Here is a 27,415-nt window from a genome sequence, read left to right as displayed (position 1 = left end):
CACTGCCTCTAAAGCAATTGCGAAGGAACAAGCGGTCTCGCCTGCCTTCTGGCTGCGCTCATAGAAGTCGGCCAGCGGGTCTAAAGAGCCTTGTGTGTCACCATACTCTGCCCTCAATTCCTCGAAGGCTTTCTCAGGGGTTTGTTCATGGGCTGGGAGGTTGAGTACAAGCTTCCTGGCTTCGCCCCCTAAATGTCTGACAATCGTGGGAAAGCGAAGGTGCATCGGCAGCTCTAGGGCCTCAAGGAGATAATGCATGTCTCGGACCCAGTCCTCTATTAGCATTTTGCTTTCAGTGTTTCCTGTGAAGACTGGAACATTTTTCACCTGGTGAGTCTGCATAAAACCACCATAGGAAGTCAGTTGAGGTGTTGGGTTGGGCCTAGTATACCTCTCTGAGGGCAGGTGAGGTGGGCATGAACATGTGTATGCGTCGGAGGGCGGAGCAAATGTTGGGTATCGTAGGGGAGCATCACGTATGTTGTGCACATGGTGCGAACTACTAATCAGTGTGGGACCTGGACCTGGGGTCGAGCTGTGGGGCACAGGCGCAACGGTATGGAGTGGCCCTGAGGTGACGGGGTATGGCTGGCCAGGGGCTTCTGCATCCCGGATGTCTATAGGATAGTGAGTACATGGTTGTGGCTGATGGAGGTGGTAAGCTGGTGCACTCTCTGAGTTTAATGGCAGCCGCATAACTGGTTGAGAATTATTCAAACTCCTCACTGTGTGTGGTGCTTGGACAACTTGTCTGTAGGTCTGCTCTGGGTTGATGGGGATGGTGATATGGTCCCTGTTGAAGTGTCCCATAGCAACAGCTTCTGGATGTATGGGGTACTGGTGACCTTGAGTTGGACTGGTTGTAAGTGTGTCTCCATCGGCCTGTCGCTGATACAGCCCTGTATCTTTTGTGGTTGGTGTGAATACCTGGTTGAGGTTCATCCTGGGCCTGCTGACCTGCACGGGTGCCCCCTCATCTATGGCGGGCCCACGTGTGCGGTCAACTTGGTGACTTACTTGATAAGGTGACAGGGTTGGAGGTGGTGGGGTGGGTTGTGTCCATTGTCTTTGGTCGGCTGCTGGAGTGAAGGTCTGGTGTCTCTGCAGGTCATGCTGTGACCTGCTGCCAGCATAGGCGGGGGACATGGCGCTATTACCCTGACTGACTAATGGCTGGTTCCCAGCGCTCGTGCTAGCTGCATCAGGATTATGGCTCTGCTGCTCTAATGGTGCATGCGTGTGGGCAAACATGTTGCTACTCTTCCTCCTGTATTTTTTTTCTTCAACTTTGATCGTTTGTAAACAGCTGGTAAATGTAAACTTATGTCACAGTAATATCGAAAATTCAAAATTTGTACTTGAACAACCAGAAAAAGCAACTTTCAAATAGAACCAATACTCTCTACTGTTCACAGTTACACCATATAGTCACATATGATAATGAAACATTAATTGTGTTATTTCCACAATAAAAGGATATGTCACCAAATGTTCAAATTAATTGAAAGGGCAGTGAGGACTCCCTTGTCAACCGTCTTGGGACACCACAATCCGGGTCACGGCACCAAAGATGTAACCCTTTCCGCTCAGTGGCGTGGCTGCTGCACCTCCGTGGCTCTGTGTTGTGTATTTTTTTTATTAGGTGTGGCGAACGGAGATGACCACGAAGCAGGGAGCGATTGTGGTGCTGACAGTCTCTTTATTCCCACTTCACATACAGGAAACAAAACTCCGGTTAATAATCGAATAAACTACTCGATATTACAGACAAAAATTACTTTGCGAAAATATAATAAAAGGATAGCAAATAAACGATTTACACAAAACAATCATATGAGGCCTAAATAAAGCCATTACTCAAGAGAAAACCGCCATGCTGCCTACCTTCACATACAGGAAACAAAACTGAAGTTCATACAGCAAACAAACGGGGATACTCATTGAGAAAGGCAACCAAGAGGGGCCAAAGGGACAAAACGTGTTGCAGGCAAACCACAGCGCCCCCTGCTGGCGCAATTAAGCCACTGGCTACACAAACATGGCATGATGTGGGGAGGTTATAGGACAACCTTGGCAGTTTCTAAACTTGAGGCCCTCTTGCTAGGTGCTAGCATGGTAGCCGTTAGCATGTTAGCATTTAGGCTAATTTACTCATGCCTAAAGGCTACTAAGCACATGTCATGATGTGGGGAGGATTTAGGACAACCTTGGTACTTTCTAAACTTGAGGCCCTCTTGCTAGGTGCTAGCATGATGACTGTTAGCATGTTAGCATTTAAGCTAATTTACTCACGTTTAAAGGCAATTGCACACATGACATGATGTAGGGAGGTTATAGGACAACCTTAGCAGTTTCTAAACTTGAGGCTCTCTCGCTAGGTGCTAGCATGTTAGCCGTTAGCATGTTAGCATTTAAGCTAATTTACTCATGTCTAAAGGCAAATACACACATGGCATGATGTAGGGAGGTTATAGGACAGCCTTGGCAGTTTCTAAACTTGAGGCTGTCTTGCTAGGTGCTAGCATGTTAGCCGTTAGCATGTTAGCATTTAAGCTAATTTGCTCATGTCTAAAGGCAAATACACACATGGCATGATGTAGGGAGGTTATAGGACAACCTTGGCACTTTCTAAACTTGGGACTCTCTTGCTAGGTGCTAGCATGATGGCTGTTAGCATGTTAGCATTTAAGCTAATTTGCTAATGTTTAAAGGCAAATACACACATGCATGATGCAGGGACGTTATAGGACATCCTTGGCAGTTTCTAAACTTGAGGCTGTCTTGCTAGGTGCTAGCATGTTAGCCGTTAGCATGTTAACATTTAAGCTAATTTACTCATGTCTAAAGGCAAATACAAACATGGCATGATGTAGGGAGTTTATAGGACAACCTTGGCACTTTCTAAACTTGAGGCCCTCTTGCTAGTTGCTAGCATGGTAGCCGTTAGCATGTTAGCATTTAAGCTAATTTACTTATGTCTACAGGCAAATTCACACATGGCATGATGTAGGGAGGTTATAGGACAACCTTGGCACTTTATAAACTTGAGGCCCTCTTGCTAGTTGCTAGCATGTTAGCCGTTAGCATGTTAGCATTTAAGCTAATTTACTCATGTTTAAAGGCAAATACACACATGGCATGATGTAGGGAGGTTATAGGACAACCTTGGCACTTTCTAAACTTGAGGCTCTATTGCTAGGTGCTAGCATGATGACTGTTAGCATGTTAGCATTTAAGCTACTTTGCTCAGGTTTAAAGGCAAATTAACACATGCATGATGCAGGGACGTTATAGGACAACCTTGGCACTTTCTAAACTTGAGGCTCTCTTGCTAGGTGCTAGCATAATGCCTGTTAGCATGTTAGCATTTAAGCTAATTTACTCATGTCTACAGGCAAATACACACATGGCATGGTGTAGGGATGTTACAGGACAACCTTGGCACTTTCTAAAGTTGAGGTTCTCTTGCTAGGTGCTAGCATGATAACTGTTAGCATGTTAGCATTTAAGCTAATTTACTCATGCCTAAAGGCTACTAAGCACATGTCATGATGTGGGGAGGTTATAGGACAACCTTGGTACTTTCTAAACTTGAGGCCCTCTTGCTAGGTGCTAGCATGATGACTGTTAGCATGTTAGCATTTTAGCTAATTTACTCATGTCTAGAGGAAAATACACACATGGCATGATGTGGGGACACTGTAGGACTGCCCCAAACTTTTCAGGACCTGAGGCTGTTTTGCTATGTGTTAGCACGGTAGCCGTTAGCATTTTAGCATTTTAGCTAATTTACTCATGTCTAAAGGCAAATACACACATGGCATGATGTAGGGAGGTTACAGGACAACCTTGGCACTTTCTAAAGTTGAGGTTCTCTTGCTAGGTGCTAGCATGACAACTGTTAGCATGTTAGCATTTAAGCTAATTTACTCATGCCTAAAGGCTACTAAGCACATGTCATGATGTGGGGAGGTTATAGGACAACCTTGGTACTTTCTAAACTTGAGGCCCTCTTGCTAGGTGCTAGCATGATGACTGTTAGCATGTTAGCATTTTAGCTAATTTACTCATGTCTAGAGGAAAATACACACATGGCATGATGTGGGGACACTGTAGGACTGCCCCAAACTTTTCAGGACCTGAGGCTGTTTTGCTATGTGTTAGCACGGTAGCCGTTAGCATGTTAGCATTTTAGCTAATTTACTCATGTCTAAAGGCAAATACACACATGGCATGATGTAGGGAGGTTATAGGACAACCTTGGCACTTTCTAAACTTGAGGTTCTCTTGCTAGGTGCTAGCATGATGACTGTTAGCATGTTAGCATTTAAGCTAATTTACTCATGTTTAAAGGCAAATACACCCATGGCATGATGCAAGGAGGTTATAGGACAACCTTGGCAGTTTCTAAACTTGAGGCCCTCTTGCTAGGTGCTAGCATAGTAGCTGTTAGCATGTTAGCATTTAAGCTAATTTACTCATGTCTAAAGGATAATACACATATGGCATGATGTAGGGAGGTTATAGGACAACCTTGGCACTTTCTAAACTTGAGGCTCTCTTGCTAGGTGCTAGCATGATGACTGTTAGCATGTTAGCATTTTAGCTAATTTACTCATGTCTAAGGGCAAATACACACATGGCATGATGTGGGGACACTGTAGGACTGCCCCAAACTTTTCAGGACCTGAGGCTGTTTTGCTAGGTGTTAGCATGGTAGCCGTTAGCATGTTAGCATTTTCGCTAAGTTTCTAAAGTTTAAAGGCAAATACACACTTGGCATGATGTGGGGACACTGTAGGACTGCCCCAAACTTTTCAGGATCTGAGGCTGTTTTGCTAGGTGTTAGCATAGTAGCCGTTAGCATGTTAGCATTTAAGCTAATTTACTCATGTCTAAAGGCATATACACACATGGCATGATGTAGGGAGGTTATAGGACAACCTTGGCACTTTCTAAACTTCAGGCTCTCTTGCTAGGTGCTAGCATGGTAGCCGTTAGCATGTTAGCATTTAAGCTAATTCACTCATGTCTAAAGGCAAATACACACATGGCATGATGTGGGGAGGTTATAGGACAACCTTGGCACTTTCTAAACTTGAGGCCATCTTGCTAGGTGCTAGCAGGGTAGCCGTTAGCATGTTAGCATTTTAGCTAATTTACTCAAGTTTAAAGGCAAATACACACTTGGCATGATGTGGGGACACTATGGGACTGCATCAACCTTTTCCGTACTTGAGGCTTTCTTGCTAGGTGCTACCGCGGTAGCCGTTGGTACACCGGGCCCGAGGTTCACAGCACAGGTGGCCAGTCCATCAAAATTTCCGCGGGAATTTTCTAGTTTTTCTTCTTCTTATATCTTAATCTTCCACTTTTTGCGGGCGTAATGCGGCCGAAACCACAAGAAGGACCCCCACACATGTTACACCGCTGGAAACGTGGCGCTCGGGACTACAGCGGTATTTATTTTTTGGAACGGTTTGTGTAACCATGGCGACGGTATTCGCGATAGAAAAAAAAATCTGCCACTATATTAGGGACACCCTATTCTATTTTTAGAGCAGCTCATGCCAGTGAAAAAACGAAAATTTACAGACTTTTCACAGCCTTGTAGCTCAGCCTTACGGCCACGTAGAAACGTGATTGACGGCTCATTTTTGAGATAAACTTCTCTACTCTCTCTGTGGCTAATTAGTTTTGTCGTAGGATGTTTAGTTTTCCCTCTATCTTCGTCAGAAGGAGGTGTGCGCAGTTCCAGCGTCTCCCACTCTGACTCCACTGTGGCAGGGGAGACGAAGAGAAAACTTTTTGGCTTTGCAAACAACTCCTCTTCCTGGCCACACCGTTTTAGCCAGCTCGATTTAATTTGGTGAAAACGTAGGAAATCTTGTCCCCTTTCCAAAAATGTCACTCTTGTGTCTGAGAGATGTACGGATTGCCTTCTGGGCCCTCAGAAGGGAGAAGAGCGCCGGCATGTCTCCCATTCACTCCCATGTTAAAGACGCCGTCTTTTCTTTCTCCAAATCTTTAATTTTCTGTGTTTTCAACTCGTCATCTTGCGGTCGTTTCTCAACCGATATGCAAAACGAGCAGATCTATGCGAAGCCCCGACCCTCGGGCCGGTCACGGTCATCTCGTGGTGTCGATATCTCGAATCGTTTGGCCGTAAGAAGCTTCTGTTCGACATGAGCGATTCAGCCCTCTGAGCTCATTCACTGCCATGGCCACCACCTCCTCCTCCTCACACCCCCTCCCTTCAAAAACCCCCTTTTCTTGACATGTGCGATTCCAATGATTCCCTTCCCAGCTGATACCATACAGCTCATTTATTATGTTGATTTTAAAAGTTAGATTTTTCTAATTAAGCACAGTGACTCCAGGCACCTCAAAGACCAAAGTATCAAAATATCAACATTTTTATAGAATCCATGATACAGCAATAAGCTGTGTTATCATCATGTCAGGAATCGATAGTTCAGTATCGACCCGCATGTCATACACTCCCTGCTCTTTAGTCCTCCATGGCAATGCAAGTGCTGCTTTCAATTGGAAAACAACACATGACATGTACAGACACCACAGCAGTGCCTGGCAACTTTCAAGACTTGATGCTATGTTGCTAGGCCCTCTTGCTAGGTGCTAGCATGGTAGCCATTAGCATGTTAGCATTTAAGCTAATTTACTCATGTCTAAAGACAAATACACACATGGCATGATGTAGGGAGGTTATAGGACAACCTTGGCACTTTCTAAATTTGAGGCCCTCTTGCTAGGTGCTAGCATGGTAGCCGTTAGCACGTTAGCATTTAAGCTAATTTACTCATGTCTAAAGGCAAATACACACATGGCATGATGTAGGGAGGTTATAGGACAACCTTGGCACTTTCTCAACTTGATGCTCTCTTGCTAGGTGCTAGCATGATGACTGTTAGCATGTGAGCATTTAAGCTAATTTACTCATGTCTAAAGGCAAATACACACATGGCATGATGTAGGGAGGTTATAGGACAACCTTGGGACTTTCTAAACTTGAGGCTCTCTTGCTAGGTGCTAGCATGATGACTGTTAGCATGTTAGCATTTAAGCTAATTTGCTCATGTTTAAAGGCAAATACACACATGCATGATGCAGGGACGTAATAGGACATCCTTGGGAGTTTCTAAACTTGAGGCTTTCTTGCTAGGTGCTAGCATGTTAGCATGTTAGCATTTAAGCTAAATTACTCATGTCTAAAGGCAAATACACACATGGCATGATGTAGGGAGTTTATAGGACAACCTTGGCACTTTCTAAACTTGGGACTCTTTTGCTAGGTGCTAGCATGATGACTGTTAGCATGTTAGCATTTAAGCTAATTTGCTCATGTTTAAAGGCAAATACACACATGCATGATGCAGGGATGTTATAGGACATCCTTGGCACTTTCTAAACTTGAGGCTCTCTTGCTAGGTGCCAGCATAATGATTGTTAGCATGTTAGCATTTTAGCTAATTTACTCATGTTTAAAGGCAAATACACACATGGCATGATGTGGGGAGGTTATAGGACAACCTTGGCAGTTTCTAAACTTGAGGCCCTCTTGCTAGCTGCTAGCATGGTAGCCGTTAGCATGTTAGCATTTAAGCTAATTTACTCATGTCTAAAGGAAAATACACACATGGCATGATGTAGGGATGTTATAGGATAACCTTGGCACTTTCTAAACTTGAGACTCTCTTGCTAGGTGTTAGCATGATGACTGTTAGCATGCTAGCATTTTTACTAATTTACTCATGTCTAAAGGCAAATACACACGTTGGGACTTCCCCAAACTTTTCGGGACCTGAGGCTGTTTGGCCACGTGTTAGCACGATAGCCGTTAGCATGTTAGCATTTTAGCTAATTTACTCAAGTTTAAAGGCAAATACACACTTGGCATGATGTGGGGACACTATGGGACTGCATCAACCTTTTCCGTACTTGAGGCTTTCTTGCTAGGTGCTACCGCGGTAGCCGTTGGCGCACCGGGCCCGAGGTTCACAGCACAGGTGGCCAGTCCATCAAAATTTCCGCGGGAATTTTCTAGTTTCATATGTTATTTGTGTTTCTCAGAGATTGCTGCGCACCGTTCAGGGTTGCAGAGTCTTCTGCGGAGGAACACCTCAACTGGGATGCCTGGCAAACAACTGACGCAATTGTTACTGAGGCCACATCTGGGAGCCTGTTGAATACATGTGCATCAAGAACCTCTTACAACAACAGTATCGTCATCAAGATGGACTTGTTCCACTGTATGCGACGGCTTCTTCGTGAGTGTGCCTCAGAACATCACCCGTTATACGGCACCTTCGCACAGTTCCTGTTGGCTGCCTTCTCTGTGGTGGACCAGGAAGACCTGCAGAGGCTCCAGGATGCATACGTCTTCTGTGGCATCCAGCCTGCAAATCCCACCAAGCAGCATATTCGTGAGCACTGCAGGATAAAGATTCCTCCGCCCGGGACGCTTATTCAGAGAGTGGAAGGGGTGTTGAAGCACTTTCACCTGACCACAGATCCGAATGGCATCCCTCTTTATAAGCCCTCCATGCTAAAGTGATGGAGGATCCAACGAGTCCACATTCTGCGCGGTTGCCTCAGTGATCCTGAGGTGGAAGGGGGCATACTGTACCGCCGTGGAGGAATGATACAGTTAAACCACGTGCCAGGTGAGCGTGCAGCAGTCCCCGTCTGGATCCCCATCAGAGGCACGTCGCAGCAGGAGGGCTACCACTTTCACCAGGCCAAATGGGTGACCGGCACGCAGGTCTCCCCAGAGCTGTTCCAGGCCCAGGCCATGACAGGAGTGTGTCGCTGGAACTATCAGCATCTGCTGGACCTGAAACTGCCAGGCGTTTCTCTCCCGCCTGTTTTCGACCCTGCACTGATATGCTCCCTGAATGCTGTTTCCAGACGGGTCTTTGGCGAAGAAAAGTACCCTGCTCTTCATCTGGCAGCTGAAGACACCAGGGAGAGGTTTGGCCTGGAGTACAGGGAGCCAGAATGTTGTCCGGTCCCTTTAGACTGGGACAAACATAAAACCAAGAAGGACCCCGGCCACGCCACAAGTGCTCCTTCTCCAGGCATCCTGTCTGATCAGGGAGCAGACCCAGTGCAGCCTTCCTCCACACCTCCCACCAGGCTTTTCAGCTTCGTTCCCCACTCTGTTCACCCTCTTCAAACTGCTACTGCGACTACGTCTAGTCGTGTGGCCCCTATCCCAGCATCTGACTTGGACAATGAAGCTTCTGTTACTGAGCTTCAGCCACAGCCAGGTAAATTATCTAATCATGTGTCCCCTTGTTCTAATAGTGTTGCATCTTGTTTGAACCAAATAACAAATGTGTATCTCTTGGTTTTCTTTGCCTAGAGCCCACAAGAAGATTGCCCATCCAATGTTCTCCGACTGCTGCCCGCACTGGACCAGTGAAGACTGGAGGGAGAGTATTTGTGTTGGACCACAAGCGCTGGCCGTCTCCAATGAAGTCGGCAATTGACGAGCTCCTTAATAAACACCGCGGGCACGAGGACATGATCAAGCTTGTGGTTCGGGAGTATGGCACTCTTGTCCACAAGTCCAGCAAAGACCCCAACAGCATGCTGCATCCAACATCAAAATTGCATATTCCCAAATACATAAAACACAACAGTAAATTTCTCAATACATCATCTTCACTAAATACCAGCCCAGAGAAGCTGCAACATACACAGCAGCTTTGTCAGTTGCTAAGCACTACCTCTGCTGTGCCTGTTGTGACACTGCCTGCAGCTATGGTCATTCCACCACCACCACCACCACCACCTGCTCATACCCCATTGGAGCAGGAGCAACCACCTCCCGTGTCAAAAAAACTCAAACAAAAACATGTCTGTGCTGTTGTCAACCAAAATCAAAATATCAAGGGGATGGGACATCAATACATGACTTTTATCAGCGGGGCCCTGTCAGATACTTTTATTGCTCCACAAAAGTGTTCCAAAAATATGGTGCAGAAGGTCTGACAAACCCCAAAATGCCATTTCAAGAGTTCAGTCAAACAGATTTCTTCCAGCGAGAGGTGGATGAGACAAGAAAGAGGGTGGAGGGAAAAACAGCAGAAGAAGAGGAAGAGGGAGGAATCTCCTCCACCCCCTGTCCGAAAGTGCCGGTTCTGCAGGATACAGCTAAAGCAGGGTCCGAACAGCCCCCACATCCACACTGGCTTTCCAGGGCAAGCAGGGAAGTACATCTACTGCCCTGCCAAAGTCTTCTCTATCTATAGAGAGCACGGGATGGAAAGAGAGATGAGCTGGAGGGAGTTCCAGGCCTCTCCTTTTTATGAAAAGGAGAAACAACGACACCAAAATAAATGAACATTTTTTTATTATTATTCAGAGCTTGTTATTAGTATTCTTTTTTTTTTTTTTATCTCTGAGAGTGTTTTTAAGTGTGGCATGGCAACCTGATAAATAAATATTCTTTGTTACATTGCATTGATTTTGTGTTTTATTTCAAACACTGGTATCAATATAAGCCTGATATGAATAGTTTGTAATCATATAGGGATTAATTGGAAAAAAAATGATATTGTGGAGAAGAAAATGGTGACTTGACTGATGCTTAGACGGGATTCGAACCCATGACTTCATTTCTCCGAAGTCTCTCTGTTTGTATGACGTCTATCTCGCATCCTGATTGGCTCGCAGCAAATGTCAACAACACCCGCGCGGCCTCCGCGTGACAGGCCGAGATACTGTCCACTATACTAACGAGGACTGCTGCTGCGATGATGTGGTGTCGATTGGCCAAAGGGGAATTCAGAACAGGCTCGTGGCCCATGACCGTTTTTATGGTAGCTGGAGACTTTAACCACTGAAATCCATCCCGCTTATCCTCATCAACGGACTGTATTCCCCACCCGTTACCAGCATGGGGACATTCCAACCCAAGATGAGAACACATTGGACCAGGGACACAGCAACATAGTAGGTGGCACAGACACAGCTTCACATTGCCCCCACTTTTAGACCCGACTGAAAAAAGACTCTCTTGCTTGGTGCTAACATGATGACCATTAGCATGTTAGCATTTAAGCTAATTTACTCATGTCTCAAGGCAAATAGACACATGGCATGATGTGGGGACACTATGGGACTGCCTTAACACTTTTGGATCTTGAGGCTGTCTTGCTAGTTTTTTTTTTTTTTTTACCCCGGACACAGTCTCTTTGAGAGGAGGCTGCGGTCCATCAGGACCAAAACCTCACGCCACAAGAACAGTTTCTTCCCGTCTGCTGTCAGCCTCATCAACAAGTCCCGGAACCCCCCCCCCCCCCCCCCCCCCCCCCGACACTGTTCACACCCCACCTCTGCCTCATCCTGCCACTTTGACACTCTATATGCGTTAAATTAACGCTCAGTTTGGACTCTTAGGAAAAACAATCAGACTGCAGTTCCGGAACAACAAACAAAAAACAGACTGTGTACATATATTTATACTGTATACTGTATATTTTGTATTTTCATTTTTTAATAGATGTGTCTGCACCTACTTCACAAAAACAAATCCCCAGTCGAGGTCAGCAGGCCCCGTCTCCACTGTAAACAGTGTGGACTGGGCAATGCTTCCCTTTTCGGAGGGTCCGGACGGTTTGCCAGAACCCCTTCGAGGCCGACCAAAAGTCGTGCTCCATGGCCTCACCGAATTCCTCCCACACCCGAGTTTTTGCCTCGACAACCGCCGAAGCCGCGAACCGTTTGGCCTTACAGTACCTGTCAGCTGCTTCCGGAGTCCCACAAGCCATCAATGCTCGATAGGACTCCTTCTTCAGCTTGATGGCGGCCCTGACCTCTGGTGTCCACCATCGGGTTCGGGGCCTGCCGCCACGACTGGCACCGACCGCCTTGCGGCCGCAGCTCCGGTCAGCCGCCTCAGCAATGGAGGCACGAAATATGGCCCATTCGGACTCAATATCCCGGTCCTCCCCCGGGATGCAGGCGAAGCTCTGCCAGAGGTGAGAGTTGAAGACTCGACGAACGGGAGACTCTGCCAGACGTTCCCAGCACACCCTCACTACTCGTTTGGGTCTACCAGGTCTGTCCAGCATCCTCCCCCGCCATCTAATCCAACTCATCACCAGGTGGTGATCAGTTGACAGCTCAGCCCCTCTCTTCACCCGCCTGTCCAGAACATGCGGACGCAGGTCTGATGACACGATGACAAGTCGATCATAGACCTGCAGCCAAGGGTGTCCTGGTGCCAAGTGCACTTATGGACATCCCAGAATTTCTAGGCGCAGCCAAGGTGTTGAGGGAATCTGTTTCAGGGACCTTAGAATCTCATCTCTGCTATCTGCAGATGATGTGGTTCTTATGGCCTCTACGGGCTGTGACCTTCAGCGCTTACTGGGACGGTTTGCATCTGAGTGCGAAGCGTCTGGGATGAGACTCAGTACCTCCAAATCAGAGGCCGTGGTTCTCAGTCGTAAAAGGGTGGAGTGCTCCCTCCGGGTTGGGAATGAGGTCCTACCCCAGGTGGAGGAGTTTAGGTATCTTAGGTATGGTCACGAGTGAGGGAAAGTGGGAGCGTGAGGTCGACAGACGGATCGGCGCAGCCTCGGCAGTAATGCGGTCACTGTAACGGACCGTCGTGGTTAAAAAAGCTTTCAATTTACCGGTCGATCTATGTTCCCACCCTCACCTATGGTCATGAGCTTTGGGTCATGACCGAAAGAATGACATCTGGGATACAGGCGGCTGAAATGAGTTTCCTCCGTAGGGTAGCTGGACTCACCCTAAGAGATAGGGTGAGGAGCTCAGTCATCCGGGAGGGCTCAGAGTAGAGCCGCTTCTCCTTCACATCGAGAGGAGTCAGTTGAGGTGGCTCGGGCATCTAGTCCGGATGCCTCCCGGACGCCTCCCTGGTGAGGTGTTCCGGGCATACCCAGCCGGGAAAAGGCCCCGGGGCAGACCTAGGACACGCTGGAGGGATTATGTCTCACAGCTGGCCTGGGAACACCTTGGTGTCCTCCCGGTGGAGATGGAGGAGGTGGCCGGGGACCGGGAAATCTGGGCTTCCCTACTAAGACTGCTGCCCCCCGCGACCTGGACCTGGATAAGCGGAGGAAAATGGATGGATGGATGGATGGACGGACTTGTATACTAAAATGAGATGGAGATAATTGCAATATTTGTCGGAATAGTTCTGGAACAAATGGTGGAAGGAGTATCTGACCGACACTGCTCTGAGACAAAGATGGCATACGCCAAGAAGAAACATGCAAGTTGGAGATGTGGTGATCGTCAAAGAGGAGGAGGTTCCCCGAAACGAATGGAAACTGGCTGGGATTTTTCAAGTCCATAAGAGTGACAATGGACTAGTGAGGACAGTTACGGTGTTTCACGATGCTTCAATGTCCCGCAATGGCGTGTGAATGCACTCAAGAGCAATAAATGCATCGAGAACAGCAGTAAAGGAAGCGTGAACTCTTTACTGGACCAGGTCAGCTAAGTAACAAAGACCATACATCTGCAAGATCTTCAAAGGACACGTAAAGAGTACAGCCATAGCAGAGGATGGTTTTGATCCATCGACCTCTGGGTTATGGGCCCATCACGCTACCGCTGCGCCACTCTGCTGCTGACATCTGTACAAGTACCCAGCTTTGTGCGGCTCCTTTTGAGTGTCCTCTGTTGTCAGTGAACCTCACAAGGTCACAGTTTTTTTTTCCTGATCAGGGCACCGTTTTAGGTTGGGTGGATGAGTGATCGAAAGCGCCAGATTAAGGTTCCTTACGCTCAGGAGGCACTGGTTGAAATCCCACAGCTGGCAGCTGGTCAGCTCCATTATCCACGACTGGAATGATTTGGCAGTAAAAGACTGTCAGATTGTACAAGACACCTGAACACCTTAAGAAGAAGATTAAGAGAGGTTTTGTTCTAATGAGAAGGGTTTGTTTGTTGACATTGTGACATACAAAAGAGGTACTCCCTGTCGGGGAATCGAACCCCGGTCTCCCGCGCGGCTGGCGGGGACAGTTCAGCTGAAACGAGCTAAACTTTCCCCATTCATTTCCAATGAGAGCGAAAGGCCACTATGAATGTAATATACTTTTGTCCGGGGGTGGCGCTGTGGCGTTCATCCCCACTATGGATGTAATATCCATTTGTCCATGAGTGGCGCTGTGGCCGCTTCTGCTCCACCCACCACATCCATCCTGAACTTCAGGTAGAAATTAACTCTATTAAGTGTCATTATTTCATATGTTATTTGTGTTTCTCAGAGATTGCTGCGCACCGTTCAGGGTTGCAGAGTCTTCTGCGGAGAAACACCTCAACTGGGATGCATGGCAAACAACTGACACAATTGTTACTGAGGCCACATCTGTGTGCCTCAGAATATCACCCGTTATACGGCACCTTCGCACAGTTCCTGTCGGCTGCCTTCTCTGTGGTGGACCAGGAAGACCTGCAGAGGCTCCAGGATGCATACGTCTTCTGTGGCATCCAGCCTGCAAATCCCACCAAGCAGCATATTCGTGAGCACTGCAGGATAAAGATTCCTCCGCCCGGGACGCTTATTCAGAGAGTGGAAGGGGTGTTGAAGCACTTTCACCTGACCACAGATCCGAATGGCATCCCTCTTTATAAGCCCTCCATGCTAAAGAGATGGAGGATCCAACGTGTCCACATTCTGCGCGGTTGCCTCAGTGATCCTGAGGTGGAAGGGGGCATACTGTACCGCCGTGGAGGAACGATACAGTTAAACCATGTGCCAGGTGAGCGTGCAGCAGTCCCCGTCTGGATCCCCATCAGAGGCACGTCGCAGCAGGAGGGCTACCACTTTCACCAGGCCAAATGGGTGACCGGCACGCAGGTCTCTCCAGAGCTGTTCCAGGCCCAGGCCATGACAGGAGTGTGTCGCTGGAACTATCAGCGTCTGCTGGACCTGAAACTGCCAGGCGTTTCTCTCCCGCCTGTTTTCGACCTTGCACTGATATGCTCCCTGAATGCTGTTTCCAGACGGGTCTTTGGCGAAGAAAAGTACCCTGCTCTTCGTCTGGCAGCTGAAGACACCGGGGAGAGGTTTGGCCTGGAGTACAGGGAGCCAGAATGTTGTCCGGTCCCTTTAGACTGGGACAAACATAAAACCAAGAAGGACCCCGGCCACGCCACAAGTGCTCCTTCTCCAGGCACTGTCTGATCAGGGAGCAGACCCAGTGCAGCCTTCCTCCACACCTCCCACCAGGCTTTTCAGCTTTGTTCCCCACTCTGTTCACCCTCTTCAAACTTCTACTGTGACTACGTCTAGTCGTGTGGCCCCTATCCCAGCATCTGACTTGGACAACAAAGCTTCTGTTACTGAGCTTCAGCCACAGCCACAGCCACATCTAATCATGTGTCCCCTTATTCTAATAGTGTTGCATCTTGTTTGAACCAAATAACAAATGTGTATCTCTTGGTTTTCTTTGCCTAGAGCCCACAAGAAGATTACCCATCCAATGTTCTCCGACTGCTGCCCGCACTGGACCAGTGAAGACTGGAGGGAGAGTATTTGTGTTGGACCACAAGCGCTGGCCGTCTCCAAAGAAGTCGGCAATTGACGAGCTCCTTAATAAACACAGCGGGCACGAGGACATGATCAAGCTTGTGGTTTGGGAGTATGGCACTCTTGTCCACAAGTCCAGCAAAGACCCCAACAGCATGCTGCATCCAACATCAAAATTGCATATTTCCAAATACATAAAACACAACAGTAAATTTCTCAATACATCATCTTCACTAAATACCAGCCCAGAGAAACTGCAACATACACAGCAGCTTTGTCAGTTGCTAAGCACTACCTCTGCTGTGCCTGTCGTGACACTGCCTGCAGCTATGGTCATTCCACCATCACCACCACCACCACCACCTGCTCATACCCCATTGGAGCAGGAGCAACCACCTCCCGTGTCAAAAAAACTCAAACAAAAACATGTCTGTGCTGTTGTCAACCAAAATCAAAATATCAAGGGGATGGGACATCAATACATGACTTTTATCAGCGGGGCCCTGTCAGATACTTTTATTGCCCCACAAAAGTTTTCCAAAATTATGGTGCAGAAGGTCTGACAAAACCCAAGATGCCATTTCAAGAGTTCAGTCAAACAGACTTCTTCCAGCGAGAGCTCGATGATACAAGAAAGAGGGTGGAGGGAAAAACAGCAGAAGAAGAGGAAGAGGGAGGAATCTCCTCCACCTCCTGTCCGAAAGTGCCGGTTCTGCAGGATGCAGCTAAAGCAGGGTCCGAACAGCCCCCACATCCACACTGGCTTTCCAGGGCAAGCAGGGAAGTACATCTACTGCCCTGCCAAAGTCTTCTCTATCTATAGAGAGAACGGGATGGAAAGAGAGATGAGCTGGAGGGAGTTCCAGGCCTCTCCTTTTTATGAAAAAGAGAAACAACGGCAGCAAAATAAATGAACATTTTTTTTATTATTCATAGCTTGTGATTAGTATTCATTTTTTATTTCTGAGAGTGTTTTTGAGTGTGGCATGGCAACCTGATAAATAAATATTCTTTGTTACATTGCATTGATTTTGTGTTTTATTTCAAGCACTGGTATCAATATAAGCCTGATATGAATAGTTTGGAATCATATAGGGATTAATTGGAATAAAAATATATTGTGGAGAAGAAAATGGTGACTTGACTGATGCTTAGACGGGATTCGGACACCTGACTTCATTTCTCCAAAGTCTCTCTGCTTGTCTGACATCTGTCTCGCATCCTGATTGGCTGGCAGCAAATGTCAACAACACAAGCGCGGCCCGCGCTTGGCAAGTGAGAATTCTACCACTGAACCACCAATGTCACGTGGGGACACACTGTAAGAGAGCAAAATTCAACTGTCAAGTGGATGAGCCTCTGCAAAGTGGCGCTGAATGACAACACATCACAATGTCATACTCTTTGGATTCAAGCACCTTCTGGCGTAATGGGATCCACAACAATCACGTCAGCTGTGGATGCAACGTCAATTCGTTCTTGAAGGGCAAGTGACAAAAAGAAGTACATGGTTCACAAATCAGCTGCCAAAGTTTCACTGACCAAGCACCCAGGCACTGCTGGGATTTGAACCCGCGATCTCCTGTTTACTAGACAGGCACTTTGACCAGCTTAGCCACAGTGCCAGCAGTTCATCTGGTACCAACACAAAAACAGTTCGCCAATGGGGAAAAATGTTCATACAAGGGAGGGAGTCCAAAGTCCAACACATGTGTGAATTGAGAGTCCCTGGGTGGGCTCGAACCACCAACCTCTCAGTTAACAGCCAAACGTGCTGACCAATTGCGCGACAGGGAGTACAACAGCATGACTGCAGTAAGGTTTCACTAAGTGCTGTCCACCTTAACTCTCGGGTGGTCCGGTCTGTTACGTTTCAGGTGTCATTCTGAATACTGCCCTTTCGCAGGAAAAGAGCCTTTGTACTTTTTCAACATGACCTCTAAAGAAAGGTATAAGCTGAGATATACTGCATTGGCCGGGTACCGGACCCGGGCCTCCCGCTTGACAAGTGAGAATTCTACCACTGAACCACCAATGCCATGTTAGGAAACACTGTCGGAGAACAAATTAAATTGTCGAGTGGATGTGCCCCTGCAAAGTGGCGCTGAATGACAAAACATCACAACACACGCACGGGATGCCAGGGGAGGCCGAGTACTAACAGAGCTGAGCGAGAGGGCATAAGAAAAAAAATTGTGACCTTGTGGTGGTTACCCGGCAGCACCAAGGATATGGCGCACGTCTGATGCGTAATGCATGCCAGGTGATGTTCATCTAGCGAGCGGACATTCTTGTGGGGGACAAGCTCAACAGTAGGAATGTTGAGAGAACTGACCAGTCCGCTATCAATGAAGTTCTCGTCCGCCCCAGAGTCAATTAATGCTGTGGTAGGAGAAGCTTCCCCCGCCCAGGATATCGTACCTTCCACCTGAAGTCGGCCCACCAAAGCGGATGACGCAGCCGGTGTGGTCGGAGCGGGCAGTGCCAGCAGCTGGGGAATATCCGTGGTGGAGGAAGAGCGTTGGCGTGCTGGGCGAACTGGACAGCGGGAAATTGTGTGTAGGACTCCCACAGTACAGGCACAGCCACAGGCGTGGACGGTGACTCCTCTCCGCTGACGAAAGGCGACTGGCTCCCAGTTGCATGGGGACGACACTCCCGACGTCAACAGACAGCGCACCGATGCTGGAGCAGGGAGGGAGGAGTGGTGCCGGAAGAGCCCCAGGAGGTGGGATTTGGAGCCGACGTGTGGGTCGGAGAGGCTCCGCCCTCCGCTGTGCACTGCGCTCCCGCAGCCGGTTGTCGAGTCGAATGGATAGCGACAGAGAGCGGCTGGAATGACAAGGCGCTGCGGAGCGCATATCGGGCGAGCCTCAGCCAACAAGTGCAAGATGAGCTGGCCGCTTGGGATGAGACCCAGACGCTGAGGCTCGCCCGATACGCGTTTCGTAGCGCCTTGTCATTCCAGCAGCTCTCTGCCGCTATCCCGGTCAGCGTGTGGTGCTCATAACGCCAAGGTCATGGGTTCTACCCCCCGTACTGGCCACTCTTCTTTATGTGCTCCAGGAACAACATAAGGGCGACAACCCACTGGCCCCCATATCCAACATCACACCACCCACCCACCTGTGAAACACCCTCGACAAGGCCGCTGAAAGACCGGGGAGAGGTAAAGAAAACAGCATGTCAAAGCAGAGTGGCAACAAACCTCTCGGCCACCGAGACTGCAAGAAGCAGATCAATGGGGACAGTGGACTCCATTATCCTCTACCCAAAATTTAGACCTCCAGTGTAGAGAATGCGGACCGTGAAAGGACAACACCCCGGCCCTCATAACCAACAGTACTCCACCACAAGGTAAACAGCATGGCGGCAACAAATGCCCAGCCAAAGCGTCACAGACAGGATTCCAACCTGTGCGGGGAAACCCCATTGGATTTCGAGTCCAACGCCTTAACCTCTCGGCCACCGTGACTCCTTGGAAAAGACCAATGGGGGCAGGTGACCCCATTGTTCTAGAACCAAAATTTTGCTGAAGGATCAGCTGGCAACATGTGCATGGGAGGAAGACACATGGTTTGTGTGAGGGGCTACACAAGTCTTTCCACTTCTAGTTAAAAGCCAGGCACCTCACATTGTTTCCATAAAGTACCAAGGGATTGTCCTGTTGCCCTTGTATTTTGTGGGCAAAAAGGAGGCGTTTGCAAGTGGACCTCAGACCCTATCACTGGTCACCTGAACAGGGACTTGAATCCCGGACACTCAGATCAAAAGTCTAATGTTCAGGTGACTGGCTCAAACTTTGTCTGACCACTCTTTTGTCCAGAAGATATTTGGCTAATGTGGTCTGTTTTCTTAAACCTGCAAATGTCCAAATACACAAGGGTATTGTCTTTGTAGGGAGCATTGTAGTACATGTGACATGTATACTACATATGACATCAGAAATGATGGGTCTTTATTCAACAGAACAAGAACAACATTTCTTTTAAATAACGGCATAGGAGCTGCTGAAACACAGAGAAGGCACTGCTGGGATTTGAACCCAGGATCTCCTGTTTACTAGACATGTCTGTCAAAAAATCACAACAGTATACAGTGTCTTCTCTTAAGGGCCCCTGCTTACCAGTTGATGGGGTTTGACTTGATTCCTTTTAACATAAAAGCATTCCGTCGTCTCTTAATCTATAATCCTGGCTGGCGCTTTTGCAAAAGCTAATATTTTCAAGCAGAGCTTCAAACTGAAATCTGTGACTTGATCAACCTAACTTCTGATCAAATGTGTTAGACCATGGAAGCTGGAATGTGCTTTTGAAAAGTCATTGACACGCAGTTTGCCAATTGGGAACCACACAAGTGCTGTGCAAGAGTGGAGCGCAAACATGAAGGAACAGCGACACTGATGCATCCAGAGAACGTCCCTGGGTGGGCTCGAACCACCAGCCTCCCGGTTAACAGCCGAGCGCGCTGACCGATTGCGCCACAGAGACTCACACCCTGCCAACTTCTGTTCAGTTGAAGCCATACTAACGCATGCTATGCGTCCAGCATGCCCTTTGTTTTGGATGTGACTCGCACCTTCTGGTGTAACAATCGAGGCATTGCAAACCAGGACACCAGCTTTACTCTTTGATGAACGCAAAGTATTTTTGGGTACAATCCAGGGGTCTTGTGTTCTCACGGAAATGGCTCTGTCCTTTTTCAACATGAGTTGAGACGAAATGTATTAAAATAGACAGACTGCATTGGTCACTCAATCAGAATTTCTCAGTTTGCCAATTTCAGACTGCGTGACAAAGAATCAAGTCAAACTCCATCGACAGGATGGACAGGGGACAACAAAGCAGGGAAGATAAGGGATAGGGAGGAGAGGGGAAAGATGCGACCGCCTTTGTTGAGAGCCAGAGAAGAAGCTCTCATCTCTGCAAGGTCAAGTACAGTATGCCAGAAGATTTTACCTTGTGAGTTGTCCTCGTTCAACAGACGCCTGGATAGCTCAGTTGGTAGAGCATCAGACTTTTAATCTGAGGGTCCAGGGTTCAAGTCCCTGTTCAGGCGGTGAAGGGAGGCAGGCCCCTTCCCTGAATAACTTGTTTAAGTAAACCTTTTCGACCAAGCACCTTTGCGATCTTCCAGGACTGTGGGTAAACGCCATTCTCAATAATTAAATTGAAGATACAGTGCGAGGCAGGCACTTTGACCAGCTTAGCCACAGCACCAGCTGTGCATCTGGCACCAACACAAAAACAGTTCGCCAATGGGGAAAAATGTTCATACAAGGGAGGGAGTCCAAAGTCCAACACGTGTGAATTGAGAGTCCCTGGGTGGGCTCGGTTATCAAACTCGCTCCCAAGGAAATGTTGGAACTTGGGAAAGCATTAAGAATGGCAAGAAGTAGGATTCTTAATCCTACTTCTTGCCAAAAGCCTACCCTATGGTAGAAGATAAGATTCGTCCCTCAGTGGGGAAATTTGCAAGGTCCCGCAAGTTCCGCAACAGCAGTGGGAGTACCTCAGTATGTTTACAGACCATGGACTCCTCCTAAATTTAGATACATAGCCTTATCCATGCCAAAACCACACAACAACCTTGACCAAATCCTGACTGACATAACTGACTTGGTACATAATCACCGTCTCAACGGAACTGAATTAGCCCAACTGTTGACATTGACCACAGGCTCCAAGTATGGTGCTTTTTGTACGGCTATTTAGCCAATTTGGCCAAAGGGGAATTCAGAACACCCTCGTGGCCCATTGCCATTTTTATGGTACCTGGCGACTTCAACCAGTGAACTCCACTGTACCGCTTATCCTCATCGACGGACTGTATTCCCCACCCTTTACCAGCATGGGGACATTCCAACCCAAGATGAGAACACACTGGACCAGGTACACAGCAACATAGTACGTGGCACAGACACAGCTTCACCCTACCCCCACTTTTAGCCCGACTGAAAAAGCAGAGAAACCCCTTTGCAGCTGAAATTGCTCAGTTGGGAGAGCGCTGGATTGAATCGCTAAAGGTCCCTGGATGTAGGACCCGACCTTGAGTTCGCGCAAATGTTCACAGCATTAGGTCTGCAAAGTGTTCAGCTGATGCACATTTACTGGAAAGGAAAATGGGCTTTTGTCACGGTAGCCATGCCGACACAAGCTAAAATGTTTCTCCTGCCAGGACAACACCCACATGAAATTCAAGCTTTGCTCGCAGACGAAAAAGAACCAGCTGGAATGAGCAATCTGCACCTCCAAGTCTGAGTTTATGGTTCTTGCCCAGAAAAGCATAGCTCACAGCCGTAATTGTATAGTGGTTCCTACTCTGTGTTGTGGCCGCAGCAACCCCGGCCGATTCAGGGTCATGGCAGGTGTGTGTTGCTTTTGTAATTGTATTGTCTGAAAAGACAAGATTGTCTGTCCACCTGAAGTGTGGTGATGTAAAAATACACTAGTTTTGACCACACCTGTATTTTTAGTAAACATTATTAGCATGCAATGAATCAAAGTATAAGGTACGATGTCGGAGATCAAGAACGCTTTTGTTGGCAAAAAAAGCCATAACATATCATTCCGACAATACGGGTATCAAACCCGCTATTTCTTGCATGTAGAGCAAGAACTCTAGCCTTTGAGTTAAATCCCCCCGCTGCACAGGAAGGCTGCCACAATTTCTGCAACACCAAAACACTAATTAAGATGTGTCATTTTGAGTCAACATGACCATGTCCACAAAGGAGATGAGGTGACCGAGAGGTTAAGGTGATGGACTGCTAATCCATTGTGTTCTGCACGCATGGGTTTGAATCCCATCCTCATCGGACTATACTAATGCACCAGTTTTGACACCACCTGTGTTTTTAGGAAACATCATTAGAATGCAAATAATTAATTGCATTCTTGTGGGGGACAAGCTCAACAGTAGGAATGTTGAGAGAACTGACCAGTCCGCTATCAATGAAGTTCTCGTCCGCCCCAGAGTCAATTAATGCTGTGGTAGGAGAAGCTTCCCCCGCCCAGGATATCGTACCTTCCACCTGAAGTCGGCCCACCAAAGCAGATGACGCAGCCGGTGTGGTTGGAGCGGGCAGTGCCAGCAGCTGGGGAATATCCCTTGTGGAGGAAGAGCGTTGGCGTGCTGGGCGAACTGGACAGCGGGAAATTGTGTGTAGGACTCCCACAGTACAGGCACAGCCACAGGCGTGGACGGTGACTCCTCTCCGCTGACGAAAGGCGACTGGCTCCCAGTTGCATGGGGACGACACTCCCAACGTCATCAGACGGCGCTCTGTGTTTTGTCTGAGTCACGGCTGGTGTGTGTTGCTTTTTGTTGTTTTCTTGCCTGAAAGGACTTCTCGCTCGACCCAATTTTACTCTTGGCGAAACACTGATAATCCAGAACATAGCCTTAAACTGCAGGTGCATTAGTTGGAGGGCTCGTGGCCACCTGGTCACCTGAACAGGGACTTGAATCCCGGACACTCAGATCAAAAGTTTATTGTTCAGGTGATTGGCTCAACCTTTGTCTTGTCTGACCATTAACTATTTTTGTCCAGAAGATATTAGGCTTGTCCATGTGGGCAGTTTAAGACCTCCGTCGATCTTGGAGGTGGCAATTTCGGGACAGGGGCTTCTTCATCTCTGCAAGGTCAAGTACAGTATGCCAGAAGATTTTGCCTTGTGAGTTGTCCTCATTCATCAAGCGCCTGGATAGCTCAGTTGGTAGAGCATCAGACTTTTAATCTGATTGTCCAGGGTTCAAGTCCCTGTTCAGGCGGAGAAGAGTAGACCCCACATTACCAGCATGGGGACATACCAACCCAAGATGAGAACACGCTGGGCCAGGTACACAGCAACATATGTGGCAGAAACACAGCTTCACCCTGGCCCCTCTTTTAGCCTCTACTGAAAAAGCGGAACACCACCTTTGCAGCTGAAATCGCTCAGTTGGGTGACTGCGAGACAACGTTAGAGGAGGTTACAAGCCAAACCTGTCAAGCCGTGATTGTGATTTCATGTTTTGTTGAAGTAAGGCCCATAATTTGTGGAACAATTTTCCCTACAAGGGAGAAACATTTGTCGATTTGGACAATTGTCAATATGCCCCCACTTTGGACGCATCGTCTTGTGTCATTGTTTGGCAACTGCTTCACCAGTCCCCTTAAATGGCTCACCCTTCATAGTGTAGTGGTTAGCACGTTTGCCTTACATGCAAAAGGTCCCTAGTTGGAAACTGGGTGGAAGCAAGGCCGTTCAATTCCTTCTTTCACAAAAAAATCAAGGTGACAAATGGGAAAAAGGATATGTGCTTGATCCCTGAAGGTGTGTACATGGGCATCTGTCCCCAGTTTGGACACATAATCCATATTTCCCGGATGACTGATCGGGTGCGTCACTGGCCTGCACGAAGGGGCTTATCAGAATCAGAAAAGGTTTATTGCCATGTATGATCAAACACATACTAGGAATTTGTTTTGGTGTAGTAGGTGCATACACATCTATTAAAAAAGAATGAGAATACAAAATATGAAATACAAAATATGAAGATACAAAATATACAGAATAACAGTATAAATATATGTACACAGTCTGTTTTTGTTTGTTATTCCGGAAGTGCAGTCTGATTGTTTTTCCTAAGAGTCCAAACTGAGCGTTAATGTAACGTATACAATGAAAGTGTCAAAGTGGCAGGATGAGGCAGAGGTGGGGTGTGAAGAGTGTCATGTGGGGTTCCGGGTCTTGTTGATGAGGCTGACAGCAGACGGGAAGAAACTGTTCTTGTGACGTGAGGTTTTGGTCCTGATGGACCGCAGCCTCCTGCCAGAGGGGAGCGTCTCGAAGAGTCTATGTCCGGGGTGAGAGGGATCGGCCACAATCCTTTCTGCACGCCTCAGGGTCCTGGAGGCGTACAGATCCTGGAGGGATGGGAGATTGCAGCCAATCACCTTCTCTGCAGACCGAATGACACGCTGCAGCCTGCCTTTGTCCTTAGCAGTGGCAGCAGCGTGCCAGATGGTGATGGAGGAGGTGAGGATGGACTCAATGATGGAGGTGTAGAAGTGCACCATCATTGTCTTTGGCAGGCTGAATTTCTTCAGCTGCCGTAGGAAGTACATCCTCTGCTGAGCCTTCTTGATGAGGGAGCTGATGTTCGGCTCCCACTTGAGGTCCTGGGAGATGATGGTACCCAGGAAGCGGGAGGACTCCACAATGTCAATTGTAGAGTCACAGAGGGTGATGGGGACAGGAGAGGCTGATTTCTTCCTGTTGTCCACAACCATCTCCACTGTTTTTAGGGCGTTGAGCTCCAGGTTGTTCAGGTTGCACCAAGTCGCCAGATGGTCAACCTCCCACCTGTAGGCGGACTCGTCACCGTCAGAGATGAGTCCGATGAGGGTGGTGTCGTCCGCAAACTTCAGGAGCTTGACAGACTGGTGACTGGAGGTACAACTGTTCGTGTACAGGGAGAAGAGCAGAGGAGAAAGAACGCAGCCCTGGGGGGATCCGGTGCTGATGGTTCTTGTATCGGAGAAGTGTTTCCCCAGCTTCACACACTGTTTCCTGTCAGACAGGAAGTCTGTAATCCACCTGCAGGTGGAGTCAGGCACGCTCAGCTGGGAGAGCTTCTCCTGGAGCAGAGATGGGAGGATGGTGTTGAATGCAGAGCTGAAGTCCACGAACATGATCCTAGCGTAGGTTCCTGCGGAGTCCAGGTGCTGGAGGATGTAGTGGAGGGCCAAGTTGACTGCATCGTCTACAGACCTGTTGGCTCTGTAGGCAAACTGCAGGGGGTCTAGGAGAGGGTCGGTGATGACTTTGAGGTGAGAGAGCACAAGGCGCTCAAGGACTTCATGACCACGGAGGTCAGGGCGACGGGTCTGAAGTCATTAAGTCCTGTGGTCCTTGGCTTTTTGGGAACAGGGATGATGGTTGCGGTCTTGAAGCAGGCAGGCACGTGGCATGTCTCCAGTGAGGTGTTGAAAATCTCTGTGAGCACTGGAGACAGCTGGTCAGCGCAGTGCTTCAAGGCGGACGGAGACACAGAGTCCGGTCCAGCTGCTTTCCGGGGGTTCTGTCTCCTGAAGAGTTTGTTTACGTCTCTCTCGTGGATGGAAAGAGTCGTCACTGAGGTGGGTGAGGAGGGGGAAGGGAGGGCCATTAAGGCAGGTCTTGGTGGCTGGAGCTGGAGCTGTTGGAAGGTGTCGAGGGGGATGGTTGCTGGACTGTCCTTTTGTCTTTCAAAGCGGCAGTAGAACTCGTTCAGGTCGTTGGCTAGGCGTCGGTCGTTGATGGAGTGGGGGGCTTTAGGCTTGTAGTTGGTGATCTGCCTGAGCCCTTTCCAGACAGACGCAGAGTCGTTAGCTGAGAATTGGTGTTGGAGCTTCTCAGAGTACAGTCGTTTAGCCTCTTTCACCGCCTTGCTAAACTTGTACTTCGACTCTTTGTATTTGTTTATGTCCCCACTCCTGAAGGCCTCCTCCTTCGCCAACCTTAAATGTCTGAGTTTGGCTGTGAACCAGGGTTTGTCGTTGTTGTAACTCACCCTGGTGCGTGATGGAACGCAGCAGTCCTCACAGAAGCTGATGTAGGACGTCACAGCCTCTGTGTACTCATCCAGACTGTTGGTAGCAGTCCTGGGCCCCGTTTCACGAAGCAGGTTTAGTGAAAACTCGGAGTATGTTAACCCTGAAATGAGGGAAACTCTGAGTTTTCCGTTTCAAAAAGGGAGGTAAGTCAAACCAGAGACAGAGGAGTAACTCCAGCCTGTTTCACAGAGAGAGGTAACTTAACCTCGGTGTCAGTTACTATGGCAACAGACTCTGTGAACATAACCTGGTCGGGACCAGGTTTTCTTCAATGAACCTCGAGTTTCTTTCTGTCTCCGGTGTGATTCATTCATTGTTGCGCGTGTTTAAAGCCAGTTTGGTCGTTTTTCATAATCACCATCACCAACAGCAGTAAAATAAACAGAAAGACAAAAAAAAATTTATTTGGTCTTCTTTATTTCCTACAAATAAGAAAAAAAAATGGTTTCTTACTTTTTAATTGTTACAATCATCAACACAATTCACCTATGACCATGCACCCACCTCTAACTTGTGTTTTAATAATTCAATTTCCAGATCCGTTTTAGATATTTTTCTGTTTTTTGTACTGTTTTTAATAAATGCACTTTGTAGATTTCTTTTAGTGGTAGCTGGGAACACATAAGGATGACATTATACAGTTGCACATGAATTCCACTGAATTAACCTCTGGAATTTACTGAATACGTATCTCACTGTGTCAATCTGTGCTGTGGAGGTTGAGGGACCCTCTTCCTGCTGCCCAGCCATGCTCTGCTAAAATGGATAAGAATCCGTTAATACTTCAGTGTAGGCTAAAAGTCACTATAATCCACAAAAGCATGTAAACACATGTGAATGGAGAGGAAATCAGTAACATCAAGATTTTACCTCTGTAGGCCTCTCAGGCTCCCTCTCAGACACCATAGAGAAGGCAGCAGACATTGTGGTCCCATCATCTTCATCGTCCTGTTTAGAGTGTTGTGTTTCACTATGCTATACTTTAAATATGGCATCATCTCTGGACTATTGGCTACTTACAGTTAAAGTGGCACATGGATCCACTAGACCAAGTACGCCTTCAGAATCTGTTGAGACAAAAGAAAAACACATGAAAGGGAAATTAACATTGAACTATAGGCCCCAAAAGAAGTTTGAGGCCTAGGCCTATTACATCTTATCAAGGCTGGTGGCTCCTGTGTAATCATGTCCGAGGATGAGGTTCCTCCAGGGATCCCCTCTGCGACTGGTCTCCCGACAGTCTGACTCATGGCCAGCTCCTCTGCCTCGGTCAGACGTGGTGGGGGTGGTCC

At 47.9% G+C, this 27,415-nt stretch overlaps 5 non-coding genes across 5 annotated transcripts; 3 read left to right on the top strand and 2 right to left on the bottom strand.

Annotated features, from left to right (window-relative positions):
• Nucleotides 1-18,934: 18,934 nt before the first annotated feature.
• Nucleotides 18,935-19,016, bottom strand: trnas-cga (transfer RNA serine (anticodon CGA)). Its single transcript has one exon. It is a non-coding gene; the product is annotated as a tRNA-Ser (tRNA).
• Nucleotides 19,017-19,957: 941 nt separating this feature from the next.
• Nucleotides 19,958-20,031, bottom strand: trnan-guu (transfer RNA asparagine (anticodon GUU)). Its single transcript has one exon. It is a non-coding gene; the product is annotated as a tRNA-Asn (tRNA).
• Nucleotides 20,032-20,526: 495 nt separating this feature from the next.
• Nucleotides 20,527-20,599, top strand: trnak-uuu (transfer RNA lysine (anticodon UUU)). The gene has a single exon. It is a non-coding gene; the product is annotated as a tRNA-Lys (tRNA).
• A 1,677-nt stretch (nt 20,600-22,276) lies between these two features.
• Nucleotides 22,277-22,358, top strand: trnas-gcu (transfer RNA serine (anticodon GCU)). The gene has a single exon. It is a non-coding gene; the product is annotated as a tRNA-Ser (tRNA).
• Nucleotides 22,359-23,241: 883 nt separating this feature from the next.
• On the top strand, nt 23,242-23,314 carry trnak-uuu (transfer RNA lysine (anticodon UUU)). Its single transcript has one exon. It is a non-coding gene; the product is annotated as a tRNA-Lys (tRNA).
• Nucleotides 23,315-27,415: the final 4,101 nt, after the last annotated feature.

Source organism: Doryrhamphus excisus, unplaced genomic scaffold (genome assembly GCF_030265055.1).
Source record: "Doryrhamphus excisus isolate RoL2022-K1 unplaced genomic scaffold, RoL_Dexc_1.0 HiC_scaffold_27, whole genome shotgun sequence".
Lineage (NCBI taxonomy): Eukaryota > Metazoa > Chordata > Actinopteri > Syngnathiformes > Syngnathidae > Doryrhamphus > Doryrhamphus excisus.
This window is presented reverse-complemented; position numbering and strand designations above follow the sequence as displayed.